This window comes from Hyaena hyaena, unplaced genomic scaffold, assembly GCF_003009895.1.
Source record: "Hyaena hyaena isolate Hyena2069 unplaced genomic scaffold, ASM300989v1 scaffold_589, whole genome shotgun sequence".
NCBI lineage: Eukaryota > Metazoa > Chordata > Mammalia > Carnivora > Hyaenidae > Hyaena > Hyaena hyaena.
Genome location: NW_024081220.1, coordinates 1,259,252 through 1,265,479, shown reverse-complemented (window position 1 = coordinate 1,265,479; position 6,228 = coordinate 1,259,252).

Sequence of the window (6,228 nt, the reverse complement as noted above, 5' to 3'; positions counted from 1 at the left end):
ACAAGTGACTCAGGTGGAGAACAACAGGGGTCTATTTTACATAGAATGGCCAAGCACAGCCTCTCAGATGAAGTGTCAAGTGAGGATCTAGAGGCTGTAAAAGGTTTAGATTGGGAAGAAGAGTGAGGGGAAGAGGCTCCAAAGGTATGTAGAGATGCAGCACAGGCAAATGCCCTGGGGAGGGAAAGAGGTGGTTCGGTTGAAGAAATTGAAAGACTTGTTAGTGAGCTGGGGATGGGAGTGGGGTGGAGAGGACTGTTAGGAAGCACTGGATTAAGTGCAAAGGTAGGTCGTCTTTCGTTTTGGGGTCATTCTTGCTGCTCAGCATTATTCCTGGGCAGGCGTCTGTGGGAAGCACAAGAGAGAGGGTGGGAATACACCGTTAAATGAAGTGCCATTGACTGTTGACTCTGGAATCAGACTAGCTGCAAATCCCACCTCAGCTCCTTACTAACTGACATTTTGGGGAAAATGACTGAAACGCGGAGTCTCAATTTCCCCATCCGTAAAATGGAATTTTGATAATAAAATGTAACTCTGTGGAGTGTTTGTGAATATTGGAAATTATGCACATGTAAAAGAAACACAGTGCCTGGATACGAGGCAGGCAGCAGATATATAAGCAGTCATTGGTTAGATACGCTACCTGCTAGTGCTTAGCATGAAGACATTACTCCTTAAACTACATAATTATAATCATCCCTGCTTCCAAACTCCAAGTCCCTTTCCATTTCTTCAAGACTACATACAACATAGCCCATACTGCCAGTCTTGCTTATTAACATCGACTAGTTTTCTTTTATCTCTGCTTTTTGTTAACACTTGTACCTAGTAACTTTTGAACTCTGATCTGGAACTTAACTTCAGGAATGCTTTCCTAAATTAACTTCATCCTACTTTAAGTATGCCATTACCCTGCATTTCTTTCAGAATTCATAACTTTAAATTGAAAACAATATGTTTATGCTTGTTGATAATATGGCTTTGTTCTCAATTTGTCTTCAGATAGGTTGTAAGAAGATGGATACAGGGCACACATTCCCTCTTTATTTCCCTTCCTCCCCTATCCTGTTTTATGTAATACTCCACTCATTATTTATTTATTCAGTGAACAGTTGCTGAGGGCACACTATATTTAACACACTTCATTCCTGGTGCTTGTGAATCAAATGTGATCACCAATGACTGGTCTCACTTTAAACTCATGTTCACAGATCTCAAATGGGTGCACAACACTGCCTGAGAGCCTACAACAGGCTCCAACAAGTTTACTCTCCCACACTCCAAAGTCAGTTCCCTAATCGTCTATCACCCCTCCCTCCCTCACCTCCACTGAGTACATACCATATGATTCCATTTAGACGATGTTCAAAACAGAACTTATCTATGGTGTCAGAACTGAGGGTAGTGTTTACCCTTGGGGTGAGTAGCAACTTGAAAGGGGACATGGGGGGAGGGGAGTTGAGTGCTGGTTATGTGGGTGTGTTCCTTTATGAAAATTCATTGAGTTGTACATTTAGGGATTTGGTCCTTTTCTATATGTGTTTTATACTTGAGTAAACGGTTTTTTTGTTTCATTTTGTTTTTTTAGCACATCAGATGGAGAAGACAAGGAGGGAGATGGTGGCGGGGTTGGAGGACCATGGGCTAGTCTCGTCTGACAAACACAACTAGATAACTATCATTTCACTCATATGTGGAATTTAAGAAGCAAATGAGCAAAGGGAAGAAAAAAGAACGAGGGAGGCAAATCAAGAAACAGATTCTCAACTATAGAGAACAAGTTACCAGAGAGATGGGTGAAATTGATGATGGGGATTAAGGAATGCACTTGTGATGCACTTCCAGGTGTTGTATGGAAGTGTTGAGTTAGTATATTGTACACCTGAAACTAATATTACACTGTATGTTAACTAACTGAAATTTACATAAAAATTAAAACTTATAAAAAAATAAATATAACGTAAGCCAGATCCTGTCTTTTCCCTGCTTATTACCCTCGATGGTTTGCCAGCTGACAGAGAGCCTCCCGAATCCCCCAGTTGAAATAATTTCACCCTTGTCCCTACTTATTCTCTATCAAATCATTCTCTTATTTTCCTCATCATGCCTATTATATTGGTTTGCTGCTATAACAAAATACATAAGCTGGGTGGCTTAGAACTAGAGAAAAGAATTCCCTTACAGTTCTGGAGGCTAGAAGTCTGTAGTCAAAGTGTCAGCAGGACCAGGCTCCCTCTAAAGGTATTAGGGAAGAACCTATTCCAGGCCTGGCTCTTGGCTCCTGATAACCTTAGGTGTTCCTTGGCTTGGAGACAATGATGTTCTTCCTTTGTCTCTTCAGATGTCTTTCCTCTGTTCATGTCCATATATATTTTTTTTAATTTCTTAGTGTTTATTTTTGAGAGAGACAGAGACAGAGACAGAGTATGAGCAGGGGAGGGGCAGAGAGAGAGAGGGAGACAGAGAATCCGAAGCAGGCTCCAGGCTCTGAGCTGTCAGCACAGAGCCTGATGTGGGGCTCAAACCCACGAACTGTGAGATCATGACCTGAACCGAAGATGGACACTTAACTGACTAAGCCACCGGTGCTCCCATATCCATCTTTGTATCCAGATTGACCCTTTTTAAAGGAAACCAGTCAAATTGGATTAGGGCCTACTCTAATGACCACACTGACTTGATCAGCAAAGACCCTATTTCCAAATCAGGCTACATCCACAGGTGCTGGGAGGTTAGGACTTCAACATATTTTGTGGGGACATAATTCAACCCTTAATACCTACCATTATCTGATCATCTTATTTGTTTACAAGTTTATTGTCAAATTCTCTCCTCCAGAATATAAACTATTAGAACAGTTTACTAGCATATCCTCCCAGAGGTAGAAGAGTGACTAGCACATAGTAGGTCATCAGTAAATATTTGTTGAATTGATAACTTCGGGTACTTTTTTTTTGAGAGAGAGAGAGAGAGAGAGAGCACATGAGCAGTAGAGGAAGAGAGAGAGAATCTTAAGCAGGCCCCATGCCCAATGCAGAGCCCAACGTGGAGCTTGATCTCACAGTTGTGAGACCTGAGCCAAAATCAATACTCTCACATTCAACCAATTGAGCCACCTGGGGACCCCAATGACTTAGGGCATTCTGTCCATTACTGACAATCGCTCAAGCATTATTCATGCCAACTGTCACATATTCTCCAAGCAACAGGGCACAGGGAGAGTTTACTAAGTGCCAGGCATTGCTCTTTGTGTCTCATATTATTAGTTTATTTAAATCATCACACCACCCTATGTGACATATACTATTATTCTCGTTTTATAAATAAGGAATCAAGGCACAGAGCAGTTGAATAACTTGTTCAAGGTCAGAGCTGGGGAATGACAAAGACAGGCTTTGAATACAGGCAGTCTAGACTTCTAAATCCTCAGTTGTAATCTCTATATGTGCTTCTCTTTAGAAGCTTGTTACATCTCTATGCCTTTCTGAGATGGTGTTAGCTGGTGGTAGCCAAGCAGGAAGAAATGTAGGGCTATGAACTGGCCACACGAGGCCAAGGTGAGAATTCTTTGGGGATGATTCTACTCACTTCCTCTAGATCGTGTGTGTTTGGCGGGGGAGGGTGTCATGCTGAAATTCAGACCCAACAGGAAAAAGGTTGTAACCTCTAATTAGTTAGCAATACCTGGAGAAGAGCAATCTAGCTCCACATATTGCATCTAATACCAATTATGGAAAGGTCACATACATTTAAATACTAGGAGAGTTATTTCTAGAAGTGGGAACAACTTTAATTAAATTAAATTTTAACATTTATTTATTTACTTATTTACTTGGAACTTCTAAGCAATATAAGTCACCAAGAAAAAAAAGATTTGATTTCATAAAAATTTTAAACTTTTGCACATCTGGAAAACACCTTAATTAAATAGGCCATTCACATAAATTGATGAAAAATATTGAGAAAAATATTAACGGTCTAGCAGACAAATGAGCAAAAGATGCAAACAGAAAATTCACAAAAGAGGAACTACAGCAGACCAGGATATACAAGTAACAAATGACACCAGTTAAAATAGCAGGCAAGTGCCATTTTTTGGCCCGTGTCCCTCAGACATATGATACCTAATACTGGCCAAAACATCGTGAAACAGGCTCTTTCATACATTACTGGAAAGAGAATGTAATTATGTCCAATCTCTTTCAAAAGCAATTGCTAATGTTAATCAGTAGACAAGAAATGGCCATGCTCTTAATTCAGTAATCCCAATCTGTGAGACCCTATCACAAGGAATCAGTCAGCTTTTCATTGCAGCATTACTGTAATCACCAAATCTGGAAACGATGGAATTTCCAGAAAAAAAGAAACACATTAAGGTCACTCATTTGATGTAATGTAATGCAACCATGAGGATGACAATTATGAAAATTATGTAGCAAAATGAAAAATAATATATAATGTTAAATGTTAAGGTTTAAAATTTTTTTAAATTTATTTTTGAGAGACAGAGCACGAGTGAGGGAGGGGCAGAGGGAGAGGGAGATACAGAATGAAAAGCAGGCTCCAGGCTCTGAGCTGTCAGCACAGAGCCCAAAGTGGGGCTCAAAAGCGTGAGCTGCCAGATCATGACCTGAGCCAAAGTTGGGGTGACTGAGCCACCCAGGCACCCCTAAACCTTTTTTTAAGAGAGAGAGAGAGAGCAGGGGAGGGGTAGAGGGAGAGAGAGAATACCATGCAGGTTTTGTGATGTCAACACAGAGCCCAACACAGGGCTCCAACCCATGAACCCTGAGATCATGACCTGAGCTGAAATCAAGAGTCAGACACTTAACCAACTGAGCCACCCAGGTGCCCCATAATGTTAAATTTTAAAATCAGGATACAAAAATTGCAGATAGGTTATAAATACATATACACCTGTGTTAAAATCCATAGGAAAAACACACGTTAATGGAAAATATAAAAATAACAATGTATGGGCAATTTTACGACATTATTCCCCTAACTTCCTGTATTTGTTATAACTATCTTTCTATAAAAGTTTAATTTTGTTGTAAATAAATCATAGGCTTATTGTGGGGGGAAAAACCCAGCAATACAAAGTTGCATTAAGTAGAAGGAAAAGTCTCTGTCCTATTGTGCAGTGAAAGTCACATCTTGTTGTGTATCACTTCATGTAACATATAACATGTCATATCATATACTATATGTTATTTTTTGTACAAATAAAATTGTACGATGTGTACTCCCTATAATTTTTATTTCCATTGACAATCATCTCTTGCCTCAATTCATGGAAAACTTCTTAGCTGGTCTCCCTGCTTCCACCCTTGCCCTTCTTCGGACTATTCTCAAAGGGGCTAAATGAACCAAATAAAAAGCAAGTTTACTTTATTCTTTCTTAATGATTGCATGGCATTCTGCTGAATGAATAATACCGTAATTTATTTAAACAAGCCCCTAATACTGAAGGACATTTAGCAGTCAACACTCTTGTACATATATATTTGTGCACTTGAATACCTATTAGGAAAATTCCTAGAAAGAGACTTTATGAGTCAGAGAATATGAACCTTTAAAATTTTGATAGACATTTCCAATTTGACCTCTGAAAAGATTATACTAATTTACACTCCCAGCCAATGGTATTCTAGAGTGGCACAAATGTTAATCAACAATGGATGTTTTCAACTGGTTCAGCCTTTAACAATCTCATAAATAAGAAATGCTGCCTCACTTATGTTTAATTTCCATTGATTTGGTTACAAATCAAATGAAACATCTATTTCTTTATCAATTATTTGTTTTTCTGTGAGCTGCTTTTTCATATTTTTTTGCCCATTTCATTACTGGCCTATTGGTATTTTTATGGATGGAACAGAGTTTTGTATATTGAGGAAATTCACCTTCTATCTTATGAGCTGCAACCACTTTCTACAGTTTTCTTTTTTTTTTAATTTTTTAACGTTTATTCATTTTTTTGAGAGACAGAGGGTGAATGGGGGAGAGACAGAGAGTGGGAGACACAGAATCCAAAGCAGGCTCCAGGCTCTGAGCTGTCAGCACAGAGCCTGACATGGGGCTTGAACCCACAGACCATGAGATCATGACCTGAGCTGAAGTCAGACGCTTAACCGACTGAGCCACCCAGGCGCCCCTACATTTTTCTTTTGTAAATTTTTTTTACAGTGTCATTGATGGTTCAGAAAGTTTTAATTTCTAAGG